This window comes from Meleagris gallopavo, chromosome 1 (genome assembly GCF_000146605.3).
Source record: "Meleagris gallopavo isolate NT-WF06-2002-E0010 breed Aviagen turkey brand Nicholas breeding stock chromosome 1, Turkey_5.1, whole genome shotgun sequence".
Taxonomy (NCBI): Eukaryota; Metazoa; Chordata; class Aves; order Galliformes; family Phasianidae; genus Meleagris; species Meleagris gallopavo.
In genome coordinates this window covers 41,135,302-41,155,473 of record NC_015011.2, presented here as the reverse complement: position 1 = coordinate 41,155,473, position 20,172 = coordinate 41,135,302, and the positions used below count along the sequence as shown (strand labels likewise).

The 20,172-nt window shown below is 37.4% G+C and overlaps 1 long non-coding RNA gene across 1 annotated transcript in view; it reads left to right on the top strand.

Moving 5' to 3' along the window:
- Window positions 1–9,443: 9,443 nt before the first annotated feature.
- LOC109366439 overlaps window positions 9,444–20,172 on the top strand; it is a 37,163-nt gene continuing 26,434 nt past the window's right edge. Inside the window, exon 1 of the long non-coding RNA XR_002112770.1 lies at window positions 9,444–9,498. This is a non-coding gene — a long non-coding RNA (uncharacterized LOC109366439). The remainder of the gene's footprint in view (window positions 9,499–20,172) is intronic.

Sequence of the window (20,172 nt, the reverse complement as noted above, 5' to 3'; positions counted from 1 at the left end):
GTGTATGGAGTTTTATCTGCAATATTTACTTTGCTAATAACAGCACTGTAATTAATTAGATTAAAATAAATTCCACTGAGGTTTGACTGCAGAGAGTTGACAAGCGTAAAAAGTGTGCCTTTATGAACTAATCTTTCACATCTAACGTTATTTGCAGAAATCTGTGTAGCTGAAATCAATAAAACACCTTGCTCTCTTCAGTTTCTACCTCCTACTCCGTAACCAGCAGATCTCTGTTCATCGAGAATTGAGTGATTTTTCTGCAGCACAGCAAACCCGAGTGGGTGCATGTCTGTGCTTAAAGGAAATCGAGGGCATTCAACACTCCATGCACTGAGGCCTCAATAGAAGATTTCTGTGTTATCACACACGTGACAAAACCCCCACACTGACTTAAACTGATAATACTTGAAAATAAGATCTTCTGTAACATGCCAAAGATCAGAGACAGAGGGTTACTGAAGGAGAATTGAACTTGCCATACCATGCATGCTTCAACCTCATCTGCTGCTGAGTTGAAAGGCTCAGGGAAAAGAAATGATCTGTTGCTGTCACTTTATACATGTTAAAATATGCTAATGTTTTTCCAGATGGTTCTTCTAAAAGCACATCAGATATGTAGTGTAGGTGAAGCATATTAGATAGTGAACAGATAAACAGTGATGCCATCTGTATTTTATTAAAAGTTTTCAAGGTTTCCAGGCTGAGTCTGCATTCCTGAATAAATTTATGCAGATAAATTAAAACCACTGATTCTGAGGATCTTAGCAGCAGTGATAATAATAAATAAGCTGTTCATTTATTAATATATCAAAATATGTCTCAAGTCAGCACATATGAGAATAAAGATGAGTTATTGTAAAATAAAAACAGAGCAAAATTTTCCTTCCTGTAGACATTGCTTAAAAAGAAAAAAATTTAGTAATTTCCTCCTAATGGAGACACCTTTCAATAAAAGCTGCTTTGTACAGCAGTACTTTATGTAAAAATAATAATTATATAGGGGCTCTGTAAATTATTTAATTAAAGTTGTAGTCACTAGGGGTCAGTACAGTCCCAGGAATGGGCTCAGACTATGAACACAAGTGGACCTTCATTACAGTGAGTTTGATTCCAGCCTTCCAGAGCTCAGACTCTTTACAGTATTCTGCAACAGCTTTAAATTACCACTAATGTGCCCTGGAGGTTCATTATGCTTCCCAGCTGCCAACTCAGGGAGAGGTACAGCAGCCTATATTCAAAATAACTAAATACCTATATTTTTTAACCTTAAAATGATGATGTTACTGTACTCTTACCTTATCTCACACGCTTTCCAAAAGGCATTTCTGTTACCTTTCAGACTGGACAGCCATCTCAAGGAAACAGTCTTTCCAAGGAGAAAGTTCTGTTCTGAAACTGAGAACCTACTTTAACTTTTCTAGTCTGGAAACCTTTTTGATATTTTATGCTCAATGTCGATTCCCACTGTTGATATGAACTTCTTTTTTTTTTGTCTTTAAAAGATTTATACCACCTATTATGGGACATCTGAAGGTATAAAGAGAAAATTTAGGATCAATAAGCAAACTCTGTAACTACTCAGAGCTGTCCTAATTGACAAGTTACGCTCAAATAAATTCGACTGGGTAGCAAAGTTTGCCTAGGTTTTGCCTACAGGAACAAAATGCAGTTGTGGGTGTAGGAAAAGTAGGAGACAGAAAGTTTCATTGTCAACAGCTGCCTCAAAACTGTCCCAAAGACTTCTGAACTATACACTCTGGAGAGTCCACTTTCAGTCTGCAATTCAGCATCTAAAATCCTCTGCTGATTCTTCCCAGGCTTGCACCTTCTCTCAGTGCTCCTGGAAGTCTCCCTATGGCCTCCTGGCATCTCACAACAGTGCCACAGGACTTTCACAGTGCTGCTTCTTTATCTTAACCTGAACTCTTGGACTTGCTCCAGAAAGTTTTGTTGTTGTTACTACAGAGAAAAGAGAAAAACATTGTAAGGAAAAGAATTGTACCTGAGTAGGATTAACTTTTGTATTGAGTCATCTGTGATATAAACCACAACTCTGGGTCAGTGAAGGAATATGTGGAAAATGGAGCTTAAACTATAATGTTTCCAAGAAATGGAGACTGGTAAAGGTGCAGATGACTGGAAAACTGGTAACAAAAACTATTCCTTCATTCTCTCTTCAGTCAGTATGAAATTGAGGAATCTCAGAAGGAGAAATTAAATGCCTTTGCTTTTCACATACTATTTCTCTTTTCAGATGAAAATAATGATAGAAGTGCACTATTGTGGTATAGTGGTAGTGAGAGTAAAGCTCTTGTGTTTAAAATACAGAAGTTCTGCTGCTTCTTCTCTCTCCAGTTTCCTAAGAAAAAGTTGTTTCGGCAAAAGTAAACAGCAGAATTTGCGAAATGTTGCAAGATGATAAGGTTCCTGTAAACATGGATGCTTTCGTTAGCCCTACCTCTGCTCCTGACGGTCATGTAGGCAAGGATAAAGTAATAGTAATAAAAAATTAAATAAAATTGATGTTCATATAATCTGATGGTAAATATAACTCAAAATAACTTCATAGAAAAGAATGCCTGTGTGTTCATTTGCATTCCAATGTAAAATTAATGCTGCAAATGTTTCCAAATCAAGTTTTATCCAAAATGAGGCCAAGACTACAGTTTCTCTTCCTTCCTACTAAAAAAGTCAGTTTTCTTGTCTCAGAGCACGTTTCAGCTCATGCTAAACAAAAATTAGATCAAGAAATATGTCAAGCCTGAAATGGAAGCGTACTGCCACAGTCAGTTTGCAGTGGATCAAGTCTCAGGCTGTGGCAGCAGCAGTCAGCAAAGAGCATACACACAGGTAAGACTCATAGAGTTATTCCACTCCTGTAGTTGCTAGTGGGCAGATTTTCTGAGCAACAGAATATTTCAGTTATTTAGAAAGTTAATTCCCAGTTATTTTGACTCTTCTTTTAAGAACACATGTATAATTCTATGTTTTTTATTTTTTGTTTATTTATTTATTTTTATGACACATTTTGCTACCCCTAGACAAAAGCAGTATCTTCAAAGGTTGGTACCCTCACTGCTGCTGTTCGTCCATTGTGAAGGTTTATTAATGAATTTCCACTGTGAGGAAAGAATGTGCTTCTTTCTTCTTCACAGCTCCTCCTGCACTGCAAGGAAAACCTGAAGAGCAGATTTTGAAGATGAGAATGCTTTAAAGAAGTATGCACCAGGCAAGGCATACTCTGACATTGACCCACTGCAATTCCATTGACTTTATCAAAATTATTCATATCTTAAAATTCAAATGTGTTTTGACTAAGCACAGCAGAGAACTCAGTGGCTTCCAAGGTTTTCATTACCGTATCCACTGTGGCCTTCCAAACTGTTATTCCTCCTGGAGGTGAATGAAAATGTAAAATCCAGCAAGACTTTTTTGAAGTCAAATTTGCCAACTGGACATATAAGATACAGAACTGAAGGAGCAACAACAGTTATAGAGATGTGACAGTCATTTATGAATAGATGAAAATGGTAAATAGATAAGAAGCGCCTTGTGCCAGCTATTTCAGTTGGCTACTTTCAACCAAAAACTTTGTTCTCTTGGCACAGGGAGCACCTGGTTAGCAATACAAGACAGCAGCATTGAATAGCTTGTGCTCCAAAGTGCCAGTCCATGAACATTTGTAAAGTAAATGTTTTGGGTGGTTTGATATTCAGTTTATTCCCACTTACATTTGCATCATTAGTTCTTTCTCACTGGCCAAATGGCATGCAAGACGGATACAGCTTGGACAGGCGGCCTACTGAAGTAAACAGTGATATAACTTCTCATGCCATGGCCAGATGTCAAGAATAGTTTTAGACTGTTAAAAAAATGAAACAGTTTATGGCTATAGTTTTGTGGAATTCTAAAATATTATAACCACATTATTTTGCAAATTACTTAAAATTTTCTCTTAGTTCAGTGTTTTGTGAAGTGACAGTCGTGTTCCTTAGTGAAAACAGCACATGACAGTAGCACTGAGATTCCTGGTGCACTGACAGCAAAATTTCCTTCAGGAAGGGTTGCTGCAATGTTTCAAGTCTGGAAACTGACAGATGTTGAACATTTCTTACCTCGAGGCCACAGATACCGGCTGTTTGATTTAAAGCATTAGAAGACTATCACCATGGCTAGGACTGAAGTTGATGCAGAATAAATAGCCACAGTAGTTGAACTCTTCTGATTTCCTATTGTTTTATTTGCCCTTGAGTGCACTGCACTACTTTGAACAGACACACCTCAGGGACTCACAGCAGACTCTCATCCCCTGATTGAAGCATGACTGATCCGACATTTGGTGTTTTGGAAAAAGCTGGTGTAAAGGCCATTATTTTATAATCACCAGGACAGTACACACTAGCGCTATTTCAAACCAAGAAACAGCAGTGCATAAGGTGCACTCTTAACAGACTAGCAACACTTTTTACTGGGGGCAAAATGGAAATCGTTTTTAACAAATCAGATTGTATCATTCACCTCTCGAAGATTTTAGGTTTCTAGAATGGTGAAAGACAACTTCCTGATGTAGCTGGGAAGAGATCCTATTATGGGAGGTGCCCTGCTAGACCTCTGTTCACAAACAGAGAAGAATGGTGGGAGATGTAGAGGTTGGGATCTTAGACAATATTAGACAATACTTAGTTCAGTATTATGAGAAACCTCTGAAGGAGTGGTAAGATGGTGGAATAAGTGCCCAAAGAGGTATTGGAGTCACCAACCCTGGAAATATTCAAGAAATGTTTAGACATGTTACTAAGGGACATAGTTAAGTGGGGAAATACTGGTGGTATGTAAATGTGGACTAGACGGTCTTAAGGGTGATTTCCAAACTTGGTGATTCTATGATTCTATGATATATGACTTTCATCAGAGCTGTTGTAGAGAAAATCAACTGCTTCATTCTAGTGTAAATATCAAGCAAACAATCACAAAGAGTTCATGTCCTGAAAATAAATTTTTCTGTACATATATTCATATTCATACATACATATATAATTTAAATGTAAGTTGTTTTGCTGTTGCTAAAGGAACTGTTTTTCCACATGCCGCATGACTGGATTAATTGAGCTATTTGTACTATAAATTTGTAACCTGTACCTCCCTTTCCATGGAAGTGACAATGTTTGCAATTTTTCCCAGTCCCTACATGCATAGTGTAAGATGGCTGAAGACATTCTTTCTTCAGGGAAACTAACAATCCAAATATTCCCATAACCAGATTCCTAGAGTGTTAAGAACAAGTAGCTTTAGAGGAACTGTAGGCAAAGATATAAAGAGTAATTGCATTGCAAAGTTTCTTCATTTAGTGGTGATCTCATGGCTTGAAGTGATTGATTTTTGTGTTCTTTCTAGATATATCTTCCTCTCGCCTAGTATAATTGAAACAATGAGCTCTATAGCTTTTTTTCTTTTTCATTTTATTTGGTATACTAAACGAATTCAAAATCAGGTTTCAAGTTCTTTCATGCTCTATAAAAAAGTAACAACACTGAAGACAGATAATTGGTATTTTTACTCTTTTAAAAATTATGACATTTCAAAAAGGTTATGTTCCAATATTTCATTTTGTAAAAGTGTAATGTCATCCCCTCTTGTCCCCTTGTCATGTATGTGACACTATTATTCCTAACACCGTTCCTATGAATCTTGTAATGCCACTTTTCCTGTATTTCCTTGAATTCTAGGACTTTCCACAGATTATTATCAAAGAAATGAAAATTTGCTTTGATTTAAGGTTAAAATAGAGAGTTCTTAAAATTAAGGGGTAGAAAGCTATAATCATGCTGTCACAATTGTACATATTGGAGCATTCTGGGGAAGACACATTCCCAAGTATTCCCAAAGAAAATTTGTCCCACAGACCTTTGCCATCAGGGCAGTAGGCCACGTGAACTTGTGTCCTTTCACCTGCCCCACATATGGAGGACACATCATTGTCCCCATGACAGTCATTCAGTAGAATGCAAATTCCAGTTCTGCTCACCCTTTTCCAGCTTTATAGCACAGTGTTATTGGATCCAAAGCTCCCAGAGCTTTGGGTTTCAAATTTTCGGTCATCCCCAGTATGGCTTTGCCCTGGGATTTTGAACTAAATTTTTGCTTTCTGTTCTGAAATGATCCATGCCACAGATCTGAAAATCTTTATCCTATTTAGTGTACTTGGAGAAAGTCACTCATGTTTCCTATGGGAGAAAAGTCCTTGACAGGCAGAAGCCTTTGGCTTGACTCCTTTGAAGTCATTTTCTGAAATAGTACATATCCACAGAATATTTCTGTTTTGACAAATTTACTTTTTCTATAAACCAGGTGGTTATAAAATTCCCTGCTACCCTAAATTCAATTTACTGAATGTATTATTCATGGCACCCTAAGTAGTACCTCTTGAAGCTGACCTGTACCAATGATTCCATTCCTTACACAATCGATGTTTTCCCAAGCATTTCTTCCTTTTTGCTTTCTCTCTGTAAACCCTGAGATACATTCTTTTTGATGAAGTGATCAGCACAGAACAGTGGTTCAGAGGAAGCTTTCTGATTGATATGATGGAGTTCACTTTCAATATCATTTTCAACATCGTTCCGTTTTTTGCATCCTAACATTCTGTTTGCTCTTTTGATCAATGCTGTGCATTGAGCAGAGGCTGTTATTGACTTTTTTCAGAGAAGCATCCAGGTCCTTTTTCCCTCTGTGGTGGCAGGTAATTTTGAGACCTACTCCCATTAGTAGGTCAGATTATTCTTGCCAATGCCCGCCATTATCTGTTTTCTGAGCCCTGCGAGGCAGGCAGGCAGGCAGTGGTCCTGCAATCAGGCTTCTCCCACAGGAGCACAGCTTGATATTTGGTCTGGGACTGCGTGAGCACACCACAGCCATCAAGTAGAGGTGTGGAGATAATGCCTTCCCCACAGAGCCATGTCCTTCCTCAGCAGCAGTGCGACCCTCTGAGTCTCTAGCAATTACACAGTTTGGTTGTGAGTCACCAGAGGAGCAGAAAGGAAACAGAAGAGAGGATGCCCTTTGTTTCTCAAAGAACTATGCCTCAGAAGCTGAGATTTTCTTGCAGACTGTATAAGGTATGAAGAAATTCTCTCTGGTATACAATTGGACAGCTAAGGATGAGACTTGGCAAGGTAACTTCCTTCATTTAAGTTGCTAATTACATTTCTATAAACATGTCTATGAGTGTCACTTAAAACTTTCATTTCTAAAGGCTGACTCTAAACACGAGTACAAAACCCACACACTCAAAGGGTGAGGAAAAAAAAAAGACAACATTATAAGATGCAGTAATAATTTTAAAAGTTTTTTACTATAGAAGGAAAAAAAATAAACTGATGTGACAGGGACTTAAAGTTCTGACCAAAGAATGATCCTGCATTGGAACAAAGGATTTGGGAACATAATTGGATGACTATGTGACTAGAACCATGGGCCACATGATTGTTTTAAGGAAAGCAGTATTTGCAGCTAGAGCTGTTTATCTTGTTTTGGTAGGGAGTTGACCTTGACAGTTATCTTGTTTTGCAGAGCTGAGCTTGCGTGCAGGCAGCTGTTCCATTTGGGCTCTGCATCACACATTGGCCGTGAGGACACAGCATGCCAGTGGAAAAACCCCTGCAGATCCTGGAGAGAATAAAAGTAGGAGGGAAGCCGTAGTGGATTTGAGAGGAAAGTGCCCATTGAAGCAGGGGATGCCCTGCTGACACTACCTACTGAATCCACCACCGGTGTGTTCCTTCTCCTACTCAGAGCTTTGTCCATCTCTCAATGGTTGGTAAATAATGTTGTGCTTGCTTAAGGGAGCTTCTGGTTTAGCTTACTAGGATTCATATTGCACTTGCTTAGGGAGTTTCTGCTTGCTGCTTACTGGGGTTATCTAAGTGTATGCCTGTGTGCATGTGTCAAATAAAAAGTATAAACATCCATGCTGCCCTGAGCGTGTAGTTGCTTGCTTCTGCTCCTGAGACATTCTGTCTCTCAGATCCAAATGCATCATGAAACAAAGGGGTTTAACATTAGAGTGGTCAGCACAGAAAGATTTCTACATGGATATACAACCTAGATTTAGGATGAGAGGGAATGGACTTAAGTTGCAGCAGGGGAGGCTCAGTGTGGATATTAGAAAAAATTCCTTCCCTAGAACAGTGGTCAGGCACTGGAATTGGCTGCCCAGGGAGTCACCATCCCTGGAGGTGTTCAAGAAACACGTATATGTGGCGTTGAGGGACATGGTTTAATTGGCATCATTGGTGGTAGGTGGATGGTTGGACTCAGTGATCTAAGAGGTCTTTTCCAACCTTGACTCTAGGGTTCTATTTAATGGATTAATATTTTCTATGGAAGGCAATTGCTGAGAGATCAGTTTAGCCCCTCAGGTTCTGCAGTATGGCTGTTTGCTGCTTGTAGAACAGACAACATGGATTAAACCAGATTCATTTTTTTCCAGCAGATTAAGCAGCTGTCTTCTGTCGAGTTCCCTACTCAATTTGACTTGCCAGCACTTACTCATAAAAAAAATTGTCAGCTACTAGAGCATTAAAGTAGGACTGACTCTTTTGCATATATTTTTAACTTGATAGCAACAAAAGCTGTATTTTCCATTTAACTTTCAGCTACTTCCTGGATGAATACCATCCAGAAGAGAGCATGCCATGCCAGTATGATTAAAGGCAGCATCAGAAGCAGTGTTTCCTCCTGAGAGAGAGGCAATGTATGCCCTGCTAAACACTGCTCTGAAAAGGATGCTAATGTACAGCTGAGAGCTACCTACGTATAATCCCCTAATATTAGTGGTCAACCTACTAAATAACGATCTTATGAGACAGTAATACTAAAAACACAGCTAGGCCTCCAGAAGAAGCATTAAATTTCTGGTTTTATTTTTCTTTTCCAAGAAATGATCAATATTGAATATGAGGAGGAATCAAATTAACTTCTCTGTGACTCCTGTGCAAACTCCACTCTTCTGATTAATTTATTAACAGCACCTTAGCAAACACAGGACTTGCAATCAAGGTTGCTGAGATATAGCTTAGCAAATTACCTTGTTAATGAAGCATAAGAAGTAATAGAATTGCACTCAGCCTCTCTACTGTCTGGGATTGCAGAAAGGAAAATATAACACGTGCACTGTTAAAATACTGCATTTTCTTTCTTTTATCCAACTAAAGAGAGTTTTAGTGTAAATCTCCCCTGCAAAGCCACAGTTCTGTTATAAATGGTGTAGGGGAAATGTTATCACAGTCAGAACTGATGATTGAGCACCTGGTGAAGGGGATTGCTGGCCCAGAAAGCACATGTGCAAACAATTTACATGTGCTTCCCACCTGATCCTGGGTCCAACCTTCTCTAAGACCATTTAAGAGCTAGCTTCTGAAAGGAGAATGTTTTCTGGACAAAGGCTATTTTCTGAGAAAGAGTGCCTTGCAGTTAGAGAGTGTTATCACCAGCTGAGTAAGTCAACTTTTTCTTATGTGTGATCATCGGTATTTTAAAGAGCTTGTCAGAAACAGTTATATTGCTTCCTAGGACCAATAAATGAGTAAGACAGTGTTTTTTGCTATTTAGTCTCTCCCTTCTGAAGGTTTTCATTTCCAAGCAGATGTGCTAAAAGTGCTAAACCTTCTTAGAGGGCATTAGGGATGATAGCTGTTCTGGTTCAGAGAGTTTTCTCTGGGCTGTGTGCTGTTATTACACAAGGAAGCCCTAGGTAGGATATAATGCTAGGGTAACTTACAGCTGCTCTCCCAGGTACAGGCTGGGGTCCTGTATGCGTGGGGCCCATGTATAGTGGCGTGGTGCAGTGTTGTTCACCCTAGCTGAAAGAAGTGAGGTATCAGTGTAATCTTCTGCAGACTGGGACCGCAGAGATGATTGGAGACCTGAAGCATCTCCTCTGTGAGCAAAGATTGAGAGACTTGGAACTGTTTGGCTTGGAGAAAACTGAGGGGGATCTCATCAGTACAGTGTTATCACATAGCATGCTATAGGTTCTTGTTCTAATGGAGGCTACTGTGGTCATTCACCCCAGTTCACTATTACTTACCCCATGTGTGTCTTGATTGCCTCAAGGTATTTTTCAGTCTGTTTAGGTTGTGTTTCTCTCATTAGAAGCAAGGGTGAAATATTCCTTCTCCCTTAGCTAAAGTGAGCTATGAAGCTAGAAATTTATGGAGATAAATCTGGAAAATGGAAGGGTGGAGAAGCATAAAAACAATAAATTGATAAATACCTGAGATGTATGCAATTAGTATCAATGACGAAGGAATTGTAGGAAAATAAGACATGAATTAAAAAACCTCACAGTGTTGAGAAATTGATGTAAACAAGTTACTCTGTGGCCTCAGCCCTTCAACTAGAAGCTTATGGTGGCAACTTGTATCCTAGAAGTAGCTTTTATATGTGGGAAAATAAAAAGGTGGAATGAGAACAGGAGGAAAAACTCAAGTTTTTTTTTTTTTAAATAATTCTGGAAATGCATCCTGAGTCTGGGGGGGAGGGGAGAGGAATAAAAAAAGTACAATCAAACCTTGTAGTTGGCAACCAATTCTTTCTATAGGATTTATAGGAACTTTTTTTTTTTGTGTACTCTTGTTCTACTTCTGTTCTTCAAGTTTCTTGGCAGCCAAAACATTATTTTGCTCAAGACAGAAGAAAAAATACAAGGCTTGTATGAGATTTCTTTTGGGAGTTGGTTTCTTCCATAAGGAAGATTACAAACTAGAACAAATCGTAGGATATAGCTGTAAAATAGACTATAAGGTAGCTTTATTTACACTTCTGGGTCTTAAAGTAAACACTGCTATTATCATTACTTCACTTGAGTTATTAAGTAGTGATCAAAGTCTTACTTTTTTTTCTCACTATTCTTAGTAGTCTATACAGAAGCAGAGGAAAAGAGCACTATTGTGCTTTGCCCAACCTTTCATAATAGCTGCTGTCACTGTTGTGTTAGTACTTCTAAAAAAGCAATGAAACAAATCCTTTTTCCTTTGGCAAAGGAATCAAGATGTTTCTCCTGTGGCTGGTCTGCCTTGGTTTTATCTGATTTATTTTCTTTTTTTCCCCTCTGCTTTTGTTATATCTTTTATAAGATTAAGCTCTCTGGCCTTGAATGGTTCTTCTTCCTAGGGTCTCATAGGCAATGTTTATAATTATATTAATTTTGTGTTTAAGTTTTTTTCTCAGTATGAATCACTCATGAGCTGAATGTCATTATTAAACTTCAGAGTCTAAGAAGATTATTGTTCAGTTTTCATTGTGTAATATACACTGTGGGCAAAAAAAAAAAGCACTGGGAATTGTTCACTTGTGAATTAAGGGGAAAGAAATAAAATTAAAAATGGTTCTTGTCTTTGAGCTTTGTGAAATGCAGATTGATAGAAGTATAAATCTGTTGGAGTGGAGAAAACAGGCACTAGTTAATGAAGTGGTAATCAAAACAATACAGCTGCTTTTGTATGATACAGACTAGGATTTAAGTCACATTGCACCTGGTAAGTACTGTCCACGTATTCCTGTGAGACAGGAATTAATTACAACAGGGTGAGTTTCATTTTCAGAGAGAAGCCGGTGGAGGAGATGAGATTGTTTGCTGACAAATGCTGGTTGTTAAATGCATTGTTGCCATAAGCCTCTTCTTTTCCACTTTGTTACTATAAATTATGTTCTAGAATGGGCCATGGAGTGTGATTCTCTTCAAGAACCAAAGTCATCTGCTTGCAGCTATGTCCAAGATTGATTTATTTTTATTTTTTTCCCCCCACAATCTGCTTTTACTTAGTTCTCTATTCTTCTGAAGAAATACATAGTATCTAGTATAGGCTTAGTTTGTGTAGGTTGCTCTGAAAGTAATGCCCTCTCTTTATTTCCGTGGAAACTACAACAGCTGTTTAACTACTGCTATGGTATGTTGTTGCTAGGGAGGTGTTATTCAAATAGCCTTTCATTAGTCCAAACAGATGGAAGTCACAAGGTGCCATATCTGGACTATATAGTGGGTATTTCTTTAAGTCTGTGGCAGTGTGCTCCATGAATTTCAAAATAGTATGGAGCCTGACATTATCATGCTGCAAGGAAAAAGTTATCTTCTCTGTTCTGTCTCTTAGTCAGTGTTGTAGTGCATCAGTCAGAGTTGATGGCTTGTCTGGGTTCTGGGAAATCCAGGAGGATCACCCCTTTCCTATCCTAAAAGACTGTGTGTGTCCTGTTACTTCCTGAGGACTGTGTGCCTAAATTTTTAATTGGTAGGGAATTCATGTGTCGCCACTCCATGGGCTGCTGTTTTGACTCTGACTTTTTCCTCAGACTGCCCCTTTGCAGCTATCTTTTGCATGGTAAAAAAAATTTAATTGAATATTGGCCAAGAAATTCTGCCTCTACTTCCATACTGCCACCACCTGTTTCTGGTATAAGTAAATATAATAAAATAGGAGGCATTGCTTTCAGAGCAGTCCCTTTGCAATTAATTGCATCCACTTCTTAACTAATCAGGGTTGAATAAAGCACAAAATATCTATTTATTAGCGTCTTGCAATTTTTTTCTTGAAAGAATACAGATAAATTTCAAGTAGTATAAACTCCTCCCATTTAATGGAATGAGGGAAATCAATGCTTTTCCACTCTTGCAAGGGAAGAAATAAGGTATAGTTGCATAAATTTGTAATAAGGTATGTTTTAAGTGACGAGGTTTTTTTGGATCTGAATTAAATGACAAAGACTCAATTATCGAGGCTAGAATAAATGCCCAGACTTCTGCACTTCCATAATTCACTGCATTATTAGGCAACTGCTTCCATTTCCTTTCTTGTCTTCCATCTATTTTTTTTTTTCTTCTTGGCACTCTGACTGTAGCACTGATTGGAGTGTTTACAGGATAGGACAGCAAGTACAAAGTTTTCTGGAGAGTCTTTACTGCAGACTGAGTATGTCTGATGAATCAGATTTGTTGAATATGCAGATTAAAGATAAAAACTTAACACTGATTTTATTACATGCACAATTTACCATTTCAGAAGTCTGATAGCTCATGCTGTGGGATGTCTTGGGGAAAAAAATGTAAGTAATACGAAAACATAAGGGAAGCCATGGAACATGGGATTTTGATGTCTTCTGTGGTATAATGCCTTGAATGATGGATTGTGGGTAAGAGGAAGGAGGGTCAAACCAGAGAAGAGATCTTTCTGTGTTATTTCCAAATACAGCCATAGAACTGGGACTCTTTTTCCTAAACTGGAAGAAGAATGGAGGACTGAGAGTGATAAATACAGTTTTCAAATTAGACTACTTGTAGCATACTTTAAATCTCAAAGTTCTTCAGGTCAACCTTAAAAGGAATGGATTTCATATACTTAGAGAAAATAATGTGTTCTTAACAGCTCCTAGATTCTGCAGTCTGGTGCTACTCAAGTTTCTGTTGTAAGACTGCAAAATAACCTGGGTTTAGGGGTACCTTCTACTCTTCATAAATAACTTTTTCCTACTGGTTATTTGCATTATTGACACTAGGAATGTGACTATGTTTGAGCAATCTATTAACATAAGGATATTGGGATTACTTAACTTTCATTAAATATGAATTGGCAATCACCTAGCTAAAACAAAACAAAATCCAGCATGAAGATTTAATTAAACTATGTTGACTTTTATTGTGCTTACTGTACTGGCACTGCATGTGTAGAATGAAGTAGGGAATGCTAGATTTGTCACTGGTATATTCAAGGAATCCTTTGCACCCTCTGAGTAGCTCATTCTCTTCATTTTTCACCATCTGTTTGCCTTCTGTTGGTGTAAATCATTGTGTATTATAGATTTCTGCCTTTACAGATTCTCAGGATTTTTATAATTGCTGTATTGTTTAAGAATTACCATACTTGACAATGCTTTAGTTACTTACAATTTGTTCTGTCTGTTACCTATGGGAGAATAATAGGACTTATGCTCGATTATCTGTAATAAAATCATTGAAGCTTGGATAATATTTTCTACTCCAGTGTTTTTTGTTGCATTTCTTTATGGAAATACTTGTTTCATAAACTGCAACCAAAGATTTTGCAACATTTATAGAGTGGCCTAATGAATTAAGATCAGAAATGCTTTTTGCATAAAATGTTCTTTTTTGAAGATTGTTCTTGTGTGTCCTTGCAGACAACAGTCAGACTTAGGGTTTAATTAATACAATCTAATTTAAATTCCTTATAAAGAGGCAGCATTGACATTCCCATTGAAACAATTTGATTTTCTCATGAATACGTGATGAGAGCTTTGTGGTTTTTTTTTTTCTATCAGAGCATTGTGGAGAAAGAGAAAGGAGTTTTCTTGAGCTTTTGTCCTTGGTTCTTTATGTATTTTATTTACTTGCATAAAATAGTACTACAGAAACCTTAATATTTTTGTATACAATTAAAAAGTTTACTTTCTTATGCTATCTGCTAGCTCACTTGCTTTGAAGCCCTATTAGTAATATCTGAAGTGTATACCATTGATAGTGTAACCATCCTTTAGGTCTGGTTATAGATAAATAAAGCTATGAAAGCTTCTCTGTTAACTGCAGAGAGCACCAGACAATCGATGGTATCATATTTATGGTGTTACTTTCCTTATCAAGCAATACTAGATCAAAATACATCTGATTCACTTGTTATAAGTTCTATAGTTCTCAACTTCTTAGCTTGTTTTCACCTCCCATAATGTTTAAAGCCTTCATGACTTGTACTGATCTGGATTTGTAATTATTAAAAGCCTTTGATATTCAAAAGAGATCATGCATTTCTGCTAATTAATTAATGACTTCCCAAGTGACTCAGTCCTACCAATTTGCAATAAATATTTAAAATTTCCATGGAATAAAGAATTTGACTACTTCTTAATTTTGCTTTCATGGTTTTGAAGCTTGAAGCAAGAGGATTTTTAATTAGGCTCAACATATTTTTAATTTACATGGATTTTTAAAATATGCTATGTACATTTCTCCTGGAGTTGATGGCTTGTCTTGAAAATAGCAAAACAAATCAGTTGTTCTACCTCAGAAGATATCTTAGATCCAATCCTGTATGTGTCTATAATTCTCCTTGCTACAGATCCTAAACTGTAGGGGAATTATCTCCAGAGATCATATAGGTTGATTAAGTTCTTTGTGGTATACTGGGAGAACTAGAGCTTGAGAGAATTAATCAAAAAAAGTTTATCTGGAAGCTACCTAGAGCTAGTGGAATACAGTAGTTACAGCATCTAATATGTTTCCTCCATGATGCTTTGGGGCTGAAGTCAGACTGACTTTTGACGAAAGATACTGCTCTTTCTGCTTAAAATTTAGAAAGCAGAATCTTATCCTGGTGGCTTAACTCTTTCTAGTAGTCTTGAAAAAGACAGATGTGAGCTAATCTCTTGAAGTATGTCTGAAGAAGGAGAAAGTAGAACCAATATGATGCTGCCTTCATTTTACCTTGCAGTTGAAATAAAGCTGTATTTTCCACCTCCTATTTTCTTTTAAGATAATTTAAGGTTAACTCAGATGGAGAGAAAATAAGTTACAGACAGGAGGGTAGGGCATTGTGATGGTTTGCTTTACAGCTGTGGAATCTTTCACATTTCAGTTTCTGAAAGCAGGAAATGGACAATTAGTAGGAAGCATCAACTGCTTATTGGTGACTGTACACAGCAGACAGGTAGGATTAATGAGCTGGGGCTAAGCATTAATATAACCACCAGGTCCAATGAGAGCAGTGTCTGCCTCTCCAGCAGCTCATCATCAGGTGAGGAGGAATCAGGTTCAGACTAATTCTTCTCAGTGTTATCTTAGTCTCTGCCTTTTTTTCCCCTCCATTAATATTTTTACTCTTGAGTCACTGTGCTCATTATTCTTCAATCTCAACAACATTGGCAGTTCTGTGCTTTCACATGAAAGTTTATCTAGCCTATTCCTAAGACTCTTTGAATTCAAACAAGTTTGAGATTTATAGATGGCTTATTTGTACCTTCAGAGCTCTTTCTTGAAGAAATTAAATACCTTAATGAGGAAGTTCTTTTTTTTTCCCCCAGGAATATTAAGCATTTTGACCTCTTTGATCTACCACCATATGGAGGCCACGTAAGCTTTTGCTAGTCGATGTCTTTTTTTGAGCTAAATCTTCTGATGCTCTCTTTCTGCTTTTGTAAAATGATGTACAAGAATATTTTAAGGTTTACCTCCTTCATTTCAGACAGTTAGGGCACTCTGCAGTGTAGTGTTCTTTCATAGCTCTGAAGCACAGTCCTGTACTGATATGCCAGCTATTCATGAAGCTGTTCCAGGCCCTCTGTTTACAAGGTCCTTGCCAGCCTGGGCAAGATGCAGTTGTTTTCATCAAGGCATTCTATTGATAATAGTGCCTTTCTTTAAAAATCAGAGCCGTGCTTTCCTTGAGAGAGCCTTACATTCATGAAGCTGAGCTCAAAAGGGGAGTCTAAATCATGTGGTCTTACCTCCTCACTATGACAGGCTATCAATTTTGCACTTTTTATCAAATCCAAAGACTTCTTAAGCCTTGAAGTCCTGCACTGTATGCAGTAGGAAGTGGTCTATAACCCAGCTCCCTAGGTCAGTTTTGAGGTCTTTTACCATGCACAATGAAAAGAGGATATACACAGCTTAAGAGCTTTATGCCTTTTGATGTCAGTATTTTTCCTCTTGAATCCTTGAGCCACTCACTATCTCAAAAAATAGGTTTTTTTCTTTCATTATCTGGAGTGGTTTTAGCTTACAGACTTTCTTTCAGCTTAGCTGCAATAGCTGTGCTATATCAGCTGAGCTGTTGTACAGAGTTCCAGTATCAGTGTCCACATATGAGGAACTGCTTATATTAGACATGATAGACAATTCAAACACTTGCTCAGTGTCTGGTGTTGCAGAAACATGACTCAACTTCCCACATAAACTCAGTATTCATTTTTAAAGGTCTTTTAGGACTCCATTCTAGAAGGTGCTTTGGAGAACATTGTGAGACGATTACTTATGAGACTGTCAAAACCCTTCTGCTTTTCTTTTTTAGTAGACTTTTACAGGTTACATCCTTAGGATACTTCTCGGACAAAGTCCTCTGGTATTTGACTGTATTGCAACAAATGTTTTGGTACCACAATAGTTTATTCAGTGATTCATGTTCCTTTATAAGAATGACCTCCTAATTATTTACTGCTTTTTGTGAGGTTATAATGTGATTTTCATCTGTTTCTGGGACAGCGCTGAATACATTTGCTGTATAATTATTTGTGTATAAATCCTTTTGATCCATACTTTCCATAAAGACACATCCATAATTAATGTCACAGGTCTGTATTTATTTCCAGAGATAAAGAAAATATTAATTCCCATAGCTCATTTGGAGCTGCAGGGGAATAGTGATTCTTAGAACTAAATAAGCTATTCAATATTCCCCTTTGGTATTAAATCTTTAGTTTATTTTTTTTCCCCTGAGCAACTGCTTGAATATGTACCAAAAGAACATATTTAGCATTAAAATTAACTACATTCAGATAACTTATCTGCTTAGAAAAAATTGAAAAACATATGCACATAGATCTTTGCAACTTTGAATGTGAGCAGAAACAAGGAAAATACAATCACTGAATATAATATTGTAATAAAACATCAAAACATATAAAAACCTCAGTCACCAAGGTATCGGCTTCATATGGACTCATAATTAATTCATAGTCTGCTTCAACTGTGGTGAGAGGAAAGGACATAAACAAAGAACGTGGAGTTCTGTTGTTTTCCCCTCTGTGACTTCTTTTCTGCCAGATTCAAAATGAAATGAAACTAAAGCTGGCACTATAGAAAATTTGATTCAGACAAAACCTTCAGATGCTATGGCCATTAAGTGTACATTTTCTAAATAAAAAATGAGTTGTCTGCAGTCTTTTTTGACATGGCCTGAGAAGTCCAGTGCATAAAAAAATAGCTCAGTGAATTGCTAGATGCTACTGAAATAAGAAAACAAACCGCCTCTGCCTTTTCCCTTTTAAAATTTGTGTGGATATATGACTTCTTATAAAACAGCTGTAAGACTGAATCCCCAAGTCTCATCTCAGTACATCTTGGAAAAAAAAATCATCAGTAATCATTGACTATTTTGAAAAGTGCTTACCCCGTTTCATCTTTGCGCCTAACAAATGAGGAACTTTGTCTATTCCATATAGATGTTAGCTATAATCACACCAATTTAGAGGTTCAATCTCTTTAGCATATCTTAGCTATACTAGCTATTGTACTGAGAAAGAATAAATGGCTTTTTTGTTCAGTTACCAAGTGGTCACAGACTAGGTTCAAAGCATATCACAGGCAACATATAAAGGAAGGCAACTGTCTGTTGGTTTCTATTTACCATCCTTGGTAACCTGATGCTTTCATCTCCACTGAAAAATATTAGGCACCTGTAAATCAAAGCTCTTGAAAACTACTGGTAACTCTGTAAGTGTGACTCTGCTTATTTAGTGGAGTCAGAGTGGTGAATTTTCTGTCCTCAGTCAACTGTGTTTTTGTGCTCAGACTCCATGGAATTTATGTGGTCAGCTCAACTGACTCATGCCAGCCCTTCAAATTTCAGAAATACTAAACTGATACTGTTGTGAGATCCCTTGCAGTGGCTGACAGCAGTGAGGTCCATTATCTTAACTGATAACTTCTTGTGTTGTAAATAATTCACAAAGTCTTTAATAAAATAAATGGCTAGTGATCTAACCTTATCTTCTGAAAAAGCTTTCAGTAGCACAAGTCTCTTCACAAATCCAAACATTTCAGTATATCTTTAGGGAAGTGCTATTCATACTTCTGAGAAGATATGTGACAGACTGACAGCTTGATTAGCAAAGGATACAAAACATACTTTTTCAATCAGTTGTGATTTTGTATTGACAAATTAAAAAAAATTTTCTAAGGACATACTTCTCAATACTGAAGTAGTGAAAAGTCTTCAAATGGAACTTTAGTAAGGAAGAGTGTTAAACTGTTAATATTCTTTAGGCAACTCTTGTTCAGTTGTTTTCATTTGCAACCCAGTAACTATTCCTCTGGCAGTCTAAGTTTCAGACAAAGAGATAAGGGGGGAAAAAAAAAGGAAGTAAAAGAAATTAGAAGCATCAACTTCTGTCAAATACATACATTCCCTTTTCATGACTGACTGTAGGTTCTGCTAAATATGAGCATGCCTCTTGTACAACCTGGTATTTCCAATTTTCTTTCAGTAAAACAGGCCAGTGCCAGTTTCACAATTTTTTTATTGGTCTGCCTTCACTGAAAACTTGCTTGCAGCAGCGTTATTTTTAGTTTTCATTTTCCACATCTATACTGTTGACTGTACAGTTTTTCTGTGATGTTTCTTCCTATCCTCCCAGAAAATGCTTAAATGAGAGGCATCTTAGTTAATATTTCCTACTTCTCTGAAATAATAATTTTCAATTTTTGCTTAACTGCTCTCTATTTTAAATCCAAGAATTTTTCCACGTGTGCACAGTAGCAGAAAGAAAACTGCAGTAAGAAGACAGGCAGACATATTCATAAGCTGAAGGACTTTGCATATTTGCTAAAAAGCAAAGGTATGTGCTGGTGGGAAAGGGGAAATGAGAATCTGGAGGCTGGTCTCTGAATCCTGAGGAAGCTGTCAACAACATTCAAGATCACATAGGCAATTCTTGAGGAGTGAACTATGTTGATCTGAAACACAATTTTCTCATGAGTTAGGCTATTTGTGAGCAATGCTTACCACAGTCCAGAAGGGAAAGTATGAAATCTGAAATGTCTTTCCTTTTATGTATTGGTTTCTTGCACTGTTAATTATGCTAACAGTTAAATTGTAATTAATTTAAATGGCAAAAGCATGATGATTTTTGGCAGAAGTTTTGGTAAGATGATTGATAGCCGGAACTAGGCTCCCTACCTCCGAGTTTATCGACCCTCTAAGGGGAAATACAAAGCTTGCTCTGGCAATGGTAAAAAGCAATAACTGAATGATGGTGAGAATATAGCTCATAGGGCAGTCTGCACAGCTGTTCTGCTCAGAAAGGGCAGAAGGAAAACCTTATTTTGAATCACATGAAAGTGCAGGGAGGTTTTTGATCCTGAGAATAGAGAAAGTGTGTGGGTTTTTTTTT